We start from the raw sequence: 14902 nt of genomic DNA on the forward strand, positions 1-14902 counted from the left end.
AGGGAGCACACTGTTCGGACAGAACAGACAGACAGTGGAAGTGAGCAGGTACAACCAGACACAGGATCAATCATAGCCAGACAGAGTCAGGGAGCATACTGCTCAGACAGAACAGACAGACGGTGGAAGTGAGCAGATACAACCAGACACAGGATCAATCACAGCCAGACAGAGTCAGGGAGCACACTGCTCAGACAGAACAGACAGACGGTGGAAGTGAGCAGATACAACCAGACACAGGATCAATCACAGCCAGACAGAGCACGATGAGCACACTGCCCGGACAGAACAGACAGACGGTGGAAGTGAGCAGATACAACCAGACACAGGATCAATCACAGCCAGACAGAGTCAGGGAGCACACTGCTCAGACAGAACAGACAGACGGTGGAAGTGAGCAGATACAACCAGACACAGGATCAATCACAGCCAGACAGAGTCAGGGAGCACACTGCTCGGACAGAACAGACAGACAGTGGAAGTGAGCAGATACAACCAGACACAGGATCAATCACAGCCAGACAGAGTCAGGGAGCACACTGCTCAGACAGAACAGACAGACGGTGGAAGTGAGCAGATACAACCAGACACAGGATTAATCACAGCCAGACAGAGTCAGGGAGCACACTGCCCGGACAGAACAGACAGACGGTGGAAGTGAGCAGATACAACCAGACACAGGATCAATCACAGCCAGACAGAGTCAGGGAGCACACTGCCCGGACAGAACAGACAGACGGTGGAAGTGAGCAGATACAACCAGACACAGGATCAATCACAGCCAGACAGAGTCAGGGAGCACACTGTTCGGACAGAACAGACAGACAGTGGAAGTGAGCAGGTACAACCAGACACAGGATCAATCATAGCCAGACAGAGTCAGGGAGCATACTGCTCAGACAGAACAGACAGACGGTGGAAGTGAGCAGATACAACCAGACACAGGATCAATCACAGCCAGACAGAGTCAGGGAGCACACTGCTCAGACAGAACAGACAGACGGTGGAAGTGAGCAGATACAACCAGACACAGGATCAATCACAGCCAGACAGAGCACGATGAGCACACTGCCCGGACAGAACAGACAGATGGTGGAAGTGAGCAGATACAACCAGACACAGGATCAATCACAGCCAGACAGAGTCAGGGAGCACACTGTTCGGACAGAACAGACAGACAGTGGAAGTGAGCAGGTACAACCAGACACAGGATCAATCATAGCCAGACAGAGTCAGGGAGCATACTGCTCAGACAGAACAGACAGACGGTGGAAGTGAGCAGATACAACCAGACACAGGATCAATCACAGCCAGACAGAGTCAGGGAGCACACTGCTCAGACAGAACAGACAGACGGTGGAAGTGAGCAGATACAACCAGACACAGGATCAATCACAGCCAGACAGAGTCAGGGAGCACACTGCTCGGACAGAACAGACAGACAGTGGAAGTGAGCAGATACAACCAGACACAGGATCAATCACAGCCAGACAGAGTCAGGGAGCACACTGCTCAGACAGAACAGACAGACGGTGGAAGTGAGCAGATACAACCAGACACAGGATCAATCACAGCCAGACAGAGTCAGGGAGCACACTGCTCAGACAGAACAGACAGACGGTGGAAGTGAGCAGATAGAACCAGACACAGGATCAATCACAGCCGGACAGAGTCAGGGAGCACACTGCCCGGACAGAACAGACAGACGGTGGAAGTGAGCAGATACAACCAGACACAGGATCAATCATAGCCAGACAGAGCACGATGAGCACACTGCTCAGACAGAACAGACAGACGGTGGAAGTGAGCAGATAGAACCAGACACAGGATCAATCACAGCCAGACAGAGTCAGGGAGCACACTGCCCGGACAGAACAGACAGACAGTGGAAGTGAGCAGATACAACCAGACACAGGATCAATCACAGCCAGACAGAGTTAGGGAGCACACTGCTCGGACAGAACAGACAGACAGTGGAAGTGAGCAGATACAATCAGACACAGGATCAATCACAGCCAGACAGAGTCAGGGAGCACACTGCTCAGACAGAACAGACAGACGGTGGAAGTGAGCAGATACAACCAGACACAGGATCAATCACAGCCAGACAGAGCACGATGAGCACACTGCTCGGACAGAACAGACAGACGGTGGAAGTGAGCAGATACAACCAGACACAGGATCAATCACAGCCAGACAGAGTCAGGGAGCATACTGCTCAGACAGAACAGACAGACGGTGGAAGTGAGCAGATACAACCAGACACAGGATCAATCACAGCCAGACAGAGTCAGGGAGCACACTGCCCGGACAGAACAGACAGACGGTGGAAGTGAGCAGATACAACCAGACACAGGATCAATCACAGCCAGACAGAGTTAGGGAGCACACTGCTCGGACAGAACAGACAGACAGTGGAAGTGAGCAGATACAATCAGACACAGGATCAATCACAGCCAGACAGAGTCAGGGAGCACACTGCTCAGACAGAACAGACAGACGGTGGAAGTGAGCAGATACAACCAGACACAGGATCAATCACAGCCAGACAGAGCACGATGAGCACACTGCTCGGACAGAACAGACAGACGGTGGAAGTGAGCAGATACAACCAGACACAGGATCAATCACAGCCAGACAGAGTCAGGGAGCATACTGCTCAGACAGAACAGACAGACGGTGGAAGTGAGCAGATACAACCAGACACAGGATCAATCACAGCCAGACAGAGTCAGGGAGCACACTGCCCGGACAGAACAGACAGACGGTGGAAGTGAGCAGATACAACCAGACACAGGATCAATCACAGCCAGACAGAGTCAGGGAGCACACTGCTCAGACAGAACAGACAGACGGTGGAAGTGAGCAGATACAACCAGACACAGGATCAATCACAGCCAGACAGAGTCAGGGAGCACACTGCTCAGACAGAACAGACAGACGGTGGAAGTGAGCAGATACAACCAGACACAGGATCAAATACAGCCAGACAGAGTCAGGGAGCACACTGCTCAGACAGAACAGACAGACGGTGGAAGTGAGCAGATACAACCAGACACAGGATCAATCACAGCCAGACAGAGTCAGGGAGCACACTGCTCGGACAGAACAGACAGACGGTGGAAGTGAGCAGATACAACCAGACACAGGATCAATCACAGCCAGACAGAGTCAGGGAGCACACTGCCCGGACAGAACAGACAGACGGTGGAAGTGAGCAGATACAACCAGACACAGGATCAATCACAGCCAGACAGAGTCAGGGAGCACACTGCTCAGACAGAACAGACAGACGGTGGAAGTGAGCAGATACAACCAGACACAGGATCAATCACAGCCAGACAGAGTCAGGGAGCACACTGCTCAGACAGAACAGACAGACGGTGGAAGTGAGCAGATACAACCAGACACAGGATCAAATACAGCCAGACAGAGTCAGGGAGCACACTGCTCAGACAGAACAGACAGACGGTGGAAGTGAGCAGATACAACCAGACACAGGATCAATCACAGCCAGACAGAGTCAGGGAGCACACTGCTCGGACAGAACAGACAGACGGTGGAAGTGAGCAGATACAACCAGACACAGGATCAATCACAGCCAGACAGAGCATGACGAGCACACTGCTCGGACAGAACAGACAGATGGTGGAAGTGAGCAGATACAACCAGACACAGGATCAATCACAGCCAGACAGAGCACGACGAGCACACTGCTCGGACGGAACAGACAGACGGTGGAAGTGAGCAGATACAACCAGACACAGGATCAATCACAGCCAGACAGAGCACGACGAGCACACTGCCCGGACAGAACAGACAGACCCTGTGTTCTGTGTCTATTCAGAGTGGTGAGGGGCTCTGAGCCCTGCGTCTGTGGTAGGTTGCTGGTTCAGAGTGAACACATGGAAGGAGGGGGAGTTGGCATTCATCAAAATTGAGACTGAATTCAAGAGCTGTGAAGTAATGCTACAGCTAGAGTGGACCTTGGTCAGACCCCACTTGGAGTACTGTGCTCAGTTCTGGTCGCCTCACTACAGGAAGGATGTGGAAACCATAGAAAGGGTGCAGAGGAGATTTACAAGGATATTGCCTGGATTGGAGAGCATGCCTTATGAGAATGAGTTGAGTGAACTCGGCCTTACCTCGATGATATCCTGAAGTGGGAAGATGAACAGCCAGAAGTTGTGGTACATATTGGTACCAACGACAGAGCTAGGAAAAGGGAGGAGGTCCTGAAAACAGACTACAGGGAGTTAGGAAAACTGAGAAGCAGGACCTCAAAGATAGTAATCTCAGGATTACTGCCTGTGCCACATGACAGTGGGTATAGGAGTAGAGTGAGGTGGAGGATAAATGTGTAGCTGAGGGATTGGAGCAGAAGTCAGGGATTCAGATTTCTGGATCATTGGGACCTCTTTTGGGGCAGGTGTGACCTGTACAAAAAGGACGGGTTACACTTGAATCCAAGAGGAACCAATATCCTGGCAGGGAGGTTTAATTAGGGTATTGGGGAGAGTTTAAACCAGAATTGCTGGGGGGGGGGAGGGGTGCGAACCGAACTGAAGTGACAGAGGAGAGGGAGGTTTGCTTACAAATAAGTCAAGTCAAGTCACTTTTATTGTCATTTCGACCATAACTGCTGGTACAGTACATAGTAAAAATGAGACAACGTTTTTCAGGACCATGGTGTTACATGACACAGTACAAAAACTAGACTGAACTACGTAAAAAAAAACAACACAGAGAAAGCTACACTAGACTACAGACTTACACAGGACTGCATAAAGTGCACAAAACAGTGCAGGCATTACAATAAATAATAAACAGGACAGTAGGGCAAGGTGTCAGTCCAGGCTCTGGTATTGAGGAGTCTGATGACTTGGGGGAAGAAACTGTTACATAGTCTGGTCGTGAGAGCCCGAATGCTTCAGAGCCTTTTCCCAGATGGCAGGAGGGAGAAGAGATTGTATGAGGGGTGCATGGGGTCCTTCATAATGCTGTTTGCTTTGCGGATGCAGCGTGTAGTGTAAATGTCCGTGACGGCGGGAAGAGAGACCCTGATGATCTTCTCAGCTGACCTCACTATCCGCTGCAGGGTCTTGCAATCCGAGATGGTGCAATTTCCGAACCAGGCAGTGATGCAGCTGCTCAGGATGCTCTCAATACAAACCCTGTAGAATGTGATGAGAATGGGGGGTGGGGGGAGATGGACTTTCCTCAGCCTTTGCAGAAAGTAGAGACGCTGCTGGGCTTTCTTTGCTATGGAGCTGGTGTTGAGGGACCAGGTGAGATTCTCCGTCAGGTGAACACCAAGAAATTTGGTGCTCTTAACGATCTCTACCGAGGAGCCGTCGATGTTCAGCGGGGAGTGGTCGCTCCGTGCCCTCCTGAAGTTAACAACCATCTCTTTTGTTTTGTTCACATTACGAGACAGGTTGTTGGCTCTGCACCAGTCTGTTAGCCGCTGCACCTCCTCTCTGTAAGGTGACTCGTCGTTCTTGCTGATGAGACCCACCACGGTCGTGTCATCGGCGAACTTGATGATGTGGTTCGAGCTGTGTGTTGCAGCACAGTCGTGGGTCAGCAGAGTGAACAGCAGTGGACTGAGCACGCAGCCCTGGGGGCCCCCGTGCTCAGTGTGATGGTGTTGGAGATGCTGCCTCCGATGTGGACTGACTGAGGTCTCCCAGTCAGGAAGTCTAGGATCCAGTTGCAGAGGGAGGTGTTCAGGCCCAGTAGGCTCAGCTTTCCAATCAGTTTCTGAGGGATGATTGTGTTGAATGTTGAACTGAAGTCTATGAACAGCATCTGAACATATGTGTCTTTTTTGTCCAGTTGGGTTAGGGCCAGGTGGAGGGTGGTGGCAATGGCATCGTCTATTGAGCGGTTGGGACAGTACGCAAACTGCAGGGGGTCCAGTGAGGGGGGCAGCAGGGTCTTGATATGCCTCATGACGAGCCTCTCGAAACACTTCATGATAATGGATGTGAATGGATGGTCATTTAGGCAGGACACTGAAGACTTCTTCGGCACAGGGACGATGGTGGCGGCCTTGAAGCACGTTGGAATGGTGGCGCTGCTCAGGGAGATGTTGAAGACGTCAGTGAGAACATCTGCTAGCTGGTCTGCACATCCTCTGAGCACTCTACCAGGGATGTTGTCTGGTCCAGCAGCCTTCCGTGGGTTGTCCCTGCACAGGGTTCTTCTCACATCGGCCATGGTGAGACACAGAACCTGGTCATTTATAGGAGGGGTGGACTTCCTCGCCGCCATGTCTTTTTCCACCTCAAGCAGGGTGTAGAAGTTATTCAGCACATCTGGGAGGGAGGCATCACCTGCACAGTCAGATGATGTTGTCCTGTAATTGGTGATGTCCTGGATGCCCTTAAAAATACAGAATACAGAAAGCTTGGAGACAGTGTAAGAGGGAGAATAGGCAGGTGATAGAGAAGGGATACAATCAAACCAATAGTTCGAGATGTGTCAATTTTAATGAAAGAAGCATCATGAACAAAACGGATGAGCTTTGAACGTGGATCAGCACTTAAAGCTATGATGTTGTGGCCATTACAGAGACCAGGATGGTTCAGGGGCAGGAATGGCTACTTCAAGTGCCAGGCTTTAGATGTTTCAGAAAGGACAGAGAGGGAGGCAAAAGAGGTGGGGGTGTGGCACTGCTGATCAGAGATAGTGTCACGACTGCAGAAAAGGAGGAAGTCATGGAGGGATTGTCTACTGAGTCTCTGTGGGTGGAAGTTAGGAAGAGGAAGGGGTCAATAACTCTACTGGGTGTATTTTATAGACCACCCAATAGTAACAGGGACATTGAGGAGTAGATAGGGAGAAAGATTCTGGAACGGTGTAATAACAGGGTTGTCGAGATGGGAGATTTTAATTTCCCAAATATTGATTGGCATCTCCCTAGAGCAAGGGGTTTAGATGAGGTGGAGTTTGTTAGGTGTGTTCAGGAAAGTTACTTGACACAAATATGTAGATAAGCCAACAAGAGGAGAGGCTGTATTTGATCTGGTATTGAGAAATGAACCAGATCAGGTGTCAGGTCTCTCATTTGGAGAGCATTTTGGAAATAGTGATCACAATTCAGTCTCCTTTACCATAGCATTGGAGACCGATAGAAACAGACAAGATAGAAAAGCGTTTAATTGGAGTAAGGGGAAATATGAAGCTCTCAGGCAGGAACTTGGAAGCTTAAATTGCGAACAGATGTTCTCAGGGATATGTACGGTAGAAATATAACAAATGTTCATAGAAACATGGAAAGCCTACAGCACAACACAGGCCCTTCACCCTACAAAGCTGTGCCAAACATGTACTTACTTGAGAAATTAGCTAGGGTTACCCATAGAACTCTACTTTTCTAAGCTCCATGTACTTATCCAGGAGTCTCTTAAAAGACCCTATCGTATCCGCCTCCACCACTGTCGCTGGCAGCCCATTCCACGCACTCACCACTCTCTGCATAAAAACTTACCCCTGACATCTCCTCTGTACCTACTTCAAAGCACCTTAAGACTGTGCCCTCTTGTGCTAGTCATTTCAGCCCCTGAAAAAGCCTCTGACTATCCACACGATCAATGCCTCTCATCATCTTATACACCTCTATCAGGTCACCTCTCATCCTCTGTCGCTCCAAGAAAAAAAGGCTGAGTTCACTCAACCTATTCTTATAAGGCATGCTCCCCAATCCAGGCAACATCCTTGTAAATCTCCTCTGCAGCCTTTCTATACTTTCCACATCCTTTCTGTAGTGAGGTGACCAGAACTGAGCACAGTTCTCCAAGTGGGGTCCGATAAAGTTGTAACATTACCTCTTGGTTCGTAAACTCAATCCCATGGTTCATCAAGGCCATGGTATATATGGTGTGTTAGTCTTCATCAACTGTGGGATTGAATTCAAGAGCCATGAGGTAATGTTAAAGTTGTATAGGACTCTGGTCAGACCCCACTTGGAGTACTGTGTTCATTCTGGTGGCCTCACTACAGGAAGGCTGTGGATGCTAGAGAGAGAGTGCAGAAGAGATTTACAAGGATGTTGCCTGGATTGGAGAGCATGCCTTATGAGAATAGGTTGAGTGAACTCGGCCTTTTCTCCTTGGAGCGACGGAGGATGAGAGGTGACCTGATAGAGGAGTACAAGATGATGAGAGGCATTGGTTGTGTGGATAGTCAGAGGCTTTTTCTCAGGTCTGAAATGGTTGCCACAAGAGGGGACAAGTTTAAGGTGCCGGGGAGTAGGTACAAAGGAGATGTCAGGGGTAAGTTTTTTACTCAGAGAGTGGTGAGTGCGTGGAATGGGCTGCGGGCAACGGTAGTGGAAGCGGATACGATAGGGTCTTTTTAGAGACCCTTGGATAGGTACATGGTGCTTAGAAAAATAGAGTGCTGTGCGATAGGGAAATTCTAGACAGTCTCCAGAGTAGGTTACGTGGTGGGAACAACATTGTGGGCTGAAGGATTTGTAATGTGCTGTCGATTTTCTATGTTCTCTGTAAACCTGACGTATCCAAGTACTTGGATTTTAAGTGTTGCTAATAATACCATAAGATAAGATATAGGATCAGAAGTAGGCCATTCAGCTCATCGAGTCTGCTTTGCCACTCAATCATAGGCGGATCCATTTCTTCCAGTTATCCCCAGTTCACAGGGGTCAGTGTTGGGACCTCTGCTTTTTACAATGTATTTCAATGATTTAGACTGGGATTAATGGATTTGTGGCTAAATTTGCCGATGATACAAAGGTAGGTGGAGGAGTGGGTAGTGTTGAGGAAACAGAGAGCCTGCAGAGAGACTTAGATAGTTTAGGGGAATGAGCAAAGAAGCAGCAAATGAAATACAATGTTGGAACGTGTATGGTCATGCACTATGACGGAAGAAATAAACGGGCAGACTATTATTTAGACGGGGAGAGAATTCAAAATGCAGAGATGCAAAGGGACTTGGGAGTCCTTGTGCAAGATACCCTAAAGGTTAACCTCCAGGTTGAGTCAGTTGTGAAGAAGGCAAATGCAATGTTGGCATTTATTTCTAGAGGTATAGAATACAAGAGCAGGGATGTGATGTTGAGGCTCTATAAGGCACTCCTGGGACCACACTTGGAGTATTGTGTGCAGTTTTGGGCTCCTTATTTTAGAAAGGATATACTGACATTGGAGAGGGTTCAGAGAAGATTCACGAGAATGATTCCAGGAATGAAAGAGTTACCATATGAGGAACGTCTGGCAGCTCTTGGGCTGTATTCCCTGGAGTTCAGGAGAGTGAGGGAGGATCTCATAGAAACATTCCAAATGTTAAAAGGTATGTTTCAATCAGATCCCCTCATCCTTCTAAATTCCAGTGTATACAAGACCAGTCGCTCCAATCTTTCAACATATGACAGTCCCACCATCCCGGGAATTAACCTTGTGAACCTACGCTGCCCTCCCTCAATAGCAAGAATGTCCTTCCTCAAATTTGGATACCAAAACTGAACACAATACTCCAGGTGTGGTCTCACCAGGACCCTGTACAACTGCAGAAGGACCTCTTTGCTCCTATACTCAACTCCCCTTGTTATGAAGGCCAACATGTCATTAGCTTTCTTCACTGCCTGCTGTACCTGCATGCTTACTTTCAGTGACTGATGAACAAGGACACCTAGCTCTCGTTGTACTTCCCCTTTTCCTAACTTGGCTCCATTTAGATAGTAATCTGCCTTCCTGTTCTTGCCACCAAAGTGGATAACCTCACATTTATCCACATTAAACTGCATCTGCCATGCATCTGCCCACTCACCCAACCTGTCCAAGTCACCCTGCATTCTCTTAACATCCTCCTCATATTTCATACTGCCACCCAGCTTTGTGTCATCTGCAAATTTGCTAATGTTACTTTTAATCCCTTCATCTAAATCATTAATGTATATTGTAAATAGTTGCGGTCCCAGCACCGAGCCTTGCGGTACCCCACTAGTCACTGCCTGCCATTCTGAAAGGGACCCGTTAATCCCTACTCTCTGTTTCCTGTCTGCCAACCAATCTTCTATTCATGTTAGTACCCTACCCCCAATACCATGTGCTCTAATTTTGCCCATTAATCTCCTATGTGAGACCTTATCAAAGGCTTTCTGAAAGTCCAGGTACACTGCATCCACTGGCTCTCCCTTGTCCATTTTCATAATTACATCCTCAAAAAATTCCAGAAGATTAGTCAAGCATGATTTCCCCTTTGTAAATCCATGCTGACTCGGACCGATCCTGTTACTGCTATCCAAATGTGCTGCTATTTCATCTTTTATAATTGACTCCAGCATCTTCCCCACCACTGATGTCAGGCTAACTGGTCTATAATTCCCTGTATTCTCTCTCCCTCCTTTCTTAAAAAGTGGGATAACATTAGCTACCCTCCAATCCACAGGAACTGATCCTGAATCTATAGAACATTGGAAAATGATTACCAATGCGTCCATGATTTCTCGAGCCACCTCCTTAAGTACCTTGGGATGCAGACCATCAGGCCCTGGGGATTTATCAGCCTTCAGTCCCATCAGTCTACCCAACACCATTTTCTGCCTAATGTGAATTTCCTTCAATTCCTCTGTTACCCTAGGTCCTCTGGCCACTATTACATCTGTAGGGGGCAGGGCTTCAGGGGCCTGGATCATTGGGGTATGAGCTGTACAAAAAGGACGGGTTACACCTGAACCCAAAGGGGTCCAATATCCTAGCAAGCAGGTTTGATAGAGCTGTTAGGGAGGGTTTAAACTAATTTGGAAGGGGATGGGAACCGGAGTGATAGGGCTGAGGAAGGGGAAAACAGAAATAAATCAAATATTGTGGGCAATAGAGATGATAGAAAGGACAGGCAGGAGATGAGGCAAAATCACAGCCATTGGGATGAGTTACAGGGCAATTGAGGCGTGGTGCAGTTAAAACAGAAAGCAACAAATACTGGACTGAAAGTGTTGAATTTGAATCCACGCAGCATAAGGAATAAAACGGACAATCTTGAAATTCAGCTACAGATTGGCAAGTATGACATTGTGGCCATCTCTGAAACTTGGCTAAAGAATGGCTGCCATTGGGAGCTGAACATCCAAGGATATTTGGTGTATCAGAAAGATAGGTTAACAGGCAGAGGGGGTAGTGTGGCCCTGTGTATGAGAAGTAATATTAAATCATGAGAAAGCAATGACATCGGATTGGAAGGTGTAGAGTCTCTATGGGTTGAGTTAAGAAATGGCAAGGGTAAAAGGACCCTAATGGCAGTTGTATACAGGCCTCCAAACAGCAGCCGGGATGTGGATTACAAATTACAGCAGGAGATAGAAAAGGCGTGTCATGATAATCGTTGGGGATTTTAACATGAGAGTGGACTGGGAAAACCAGGCCAGTACTGGACCTCGAGAGAGAGAATCTGTAGAATGTCTAAAGGATGCTTTTTAGATGTGCCCTTCTCAACCAATACTTATGGCAGCTCGTTCCAAATATGCACCACCCTTTGTGTGAAGAAACTGCCCCTGATGTCCTTTTTAAATCTCTGACCTCCAATCTTAAAGCTTCTTGTTTTTAGCATGCCTTTCCTTAGAAAAGACTGCATGCATTCACCCTGCCTATGCCGCTTATGATCTTGTATACCTCGATCAGGTCACCCCTCAATCTTTGACATTCCAGAGAATAAAGTCCTGGTTTACACAGCTTCTCCTTGTAACTCAGACTCCTAAATCTAGGCGACATTCTGGTAAATCTTTTCTGCACTCTCTCTAGTTTAACAACATCTTTCCTATAATGCCAAGACTTTCTAAAGCATTGGTCAGACCTCACTTGGAGCATTGTGAGTAGTTTTGCCCCAAACCTAAGAAGGAACATGTCGGCATTGGAGAGGGTTCAGAGAAGATTCCCGAGAATGATTCCAGGAATGAAAGGGTTACCGTATGAGGAACGTCTGGCAGCTCTTGGGCTGTATTCCCTGGAGTTCAGCAGAATGAGGGGGGATCTCATAGAAACATTCCGAATGTTAAAATGCCTGAACAGATTAGATATGGCAAAGTTAATTCCCATGGTAGGGGAGTCTAGGACAAGAGGGCACGACTTCAGGACTGAAGGACGTCCACTTAGAACTGAGATGTGGAGAAATTACTTTAGTCAGAGGGTGGTAAATCTGTGGAACTTTTTGCCACGAGCGGCTGTGGAGGCCAAGTCATTGGGTGTATTTAAGGCAGAGATAGATTGGTTTTTGATTAGCCAGGGCATTAAAGGGTATGGGAAGAAGGCAGGGGAGTGAGGATGACTGGAAGAATTGGATCAGCCCATGATTGAATGGTGGAGCTACTCAATGGGCCGAATGGCCTACTTCTCATCCTATATGTTATGGTCTTATAGTTAGCAGGTCAACAATCCGATCGAATATCGAAACAGCATAGAATGACTGAAAAGATGATGACTAAGGAAGGAAACATTGCAACACGATAAAGCTTACAAAAATATATATCCAGGCAGGAAGAGCTTCTGTGAATAATTTAAAATGTTTACAGAGTGAGTAATGATTAGACAGCGAACAGTTCCAGGGCATTACTAATAGAAAACTAGGAAATGTTGGATAAATTGGATGAAAATTTTGCATCAGTCTTAACCACAGATGAAATGTAACATCCCTGTAACAGCTGCCAACCAGGGATTGGGAGGGAGGGAGGCATTCGAGAAAATGACAGTCACTAGGGCCGAGGGATTGGGCAAGTGTTGGAACTGTGAGGCCCGGAGCATCCCAGCAAAATTCACCCCAGTGCTTGATGGATCCCAACGAAATTCACCCCAGTGCCCAGTGGATCCCAGTGAAATTCACCCCAGTGCCCGGTGGATCCCAGTGAAATTCACCCCAATGCTTGATGGATCCCAGCGAAATTCACCCCAGTGCCCGGTGGATCCCAGCGAAATTCACCCCAGTGCCCAGTGGATCCCAGTGAAATTCACCCCAATGCCCGGTGGATCCCAGTGAAATTCACCCCAATGCCCGGTGGATCCCAGTGAAATCCACCCCAATGCTTGATGGATCCCAGCGAAATTCACCCCAGTGCCCAGTGGATCCCAGTGAAATTCACCCCAGTGCCCGGTGGATCCCAGTGAAATTCACCCCAGTGCCCGGTGGATCCCAGTGAAATTCACCCCAATGCTTGATGGATCCCAGCGAAATTCACCCCAGTGCCCAGTGGATCCCAGCAAAATTCACCCCAGTGCCCGGTGGATCCCAGTGAAATTCACCCCCGTGTCCGGTGGATCCCAGCATCATTCACCCCAGTGCCCGGTGGATCCCAGCGTCATTCACCCCAGTGCCCGGTGGATCCCAGTGAAATTCACCCCAGTGCCCGGTGGATCCCAGCGTCATTCACCCCAGTGCCCGGTGGATCCCAGCAAAATTCACCTCAGTGCTCGATGGATCCCAACGAAATTCACCCCAGTGCCCGGTGGATCCCAGCATCATTCACCCCAGTGCCCGGTGGATCCCAGTGAAATTCACCCCAGTGCCCGGTGGATCCAAGTAAAATTCACCCCAGTGCTCGATGGATCCCAACGAAATTCACCCCAGTGCCCGGTGGATCCCAGTGAAATTCACCCCAGTGCCCGGTGGATCCCAGTGAAATTCACCCCAGTGTCCGGAGCATCCCAGCAAAATTCACCGCAGTGCTTGATGGATCCAAATGAAATTCACCCCAGTGCCCGGTGGATCCCAGCGACATTCACCCCAGTGCCCAGTGGATCCCAACGAAATTCACCCCAGTGCCCGGTGGATCCCAGTGAAATTCACCCCAGTGCCCAGTGGATCCCAACGAAATTCACCCCAGTGCCCGGTGGATCACAGTGAAATTCACCCCAGTGCCCCGGAGCATCCCAGCTACATTCACCCCAGTGCCCGGTGGATCCCAGCGAATTTCTCTCCAGTGCCCGGTGGATCCCAGCGAAATTCACCCCAGTGCCCGGTGGATCCCAGTGGAATTCACCCCAGTGCTTGACGGATCCCAACGAAATTCACCCCAGTGCCCGGTGGATCCCAGCGACATTCACCCCAGTGTCCGGAGCATCCCAGCAAAATTCACCCCAGTGCCCGGTGGATCCCAGCAAATTTCTCCCCAGTGCCTGGTGGATCCCAGCGAAATTCACCCCAGTGCCCGGTGGATCCCAGCGAAATTCACCCCAGTGCCCGGTGGATCCCAGCGAAATTCACCCCAGTGCCCGGTGGATCCCAGTAAAATTCACCCCAGTGCCTGGTGGATCCAGGAGCTTATTCATGCCATGGGAATCCCTGCACCAGTTCCTCCTGCCTGCATTAATATCATATCCCTCTGTGCCGCGCTCTTTTAGATTCAGATCAAGATTCACATTCACATTCACATTCAGAACCAGATTCAGATTCAGATCCAGATTCACATTCAGATTCAGATTTAGATTCATGTTTAGATCCAGATTCACATTCACATTCAGAATCCGATCCAGATTCAAATTCAAGTTCACATTCACCCACAGCGTTTTCAGCAGCGCCCGTTTACTCCTCCGGCTCTGGCTGTTCTACAAACAGAGACGGTTGGTGAGGTGGTGGAGCAGAAAGATATCAATAACATCTTTAATCTGCTGAAGGTGGTGTCACAGGTAGACAGGGTCATAAAGAAAGCTTTTGGCACACTGACTTTCATAAATTAACGTACTGAGTACAAGAGTTGGGATGTTAAGTTGAGATTGTAGAAGACATTGGTGAGACGTAATTTGGAGTCACCTACCTGCAGGAAAGTTATCAATAAGATTGAAGCAGTGCAGAGAGAATTTGCATGGATGTTGCCAAGACTTGAGGACCCGAGTTATAGGGAGGGTTTGAATAGGTTCGGTCTTTATTCCCTGGAGCGTAGGAGAATGAG

This window comes from Hemitrygon akajei, chromosome 4 (genome assembly GCF_048418815.1).
Source record: "Hemitrygon akajei chromosome 4, sHemAka1.3, whole genome shotgun sequence".
Classification (NCBI taxonomy): Eukaryota; Metazoa; Chordata; class Chondrichthyes; order Myliobatiformes; family Dasyatidae; genus Hemitrygon; species Hemitrygon akajei.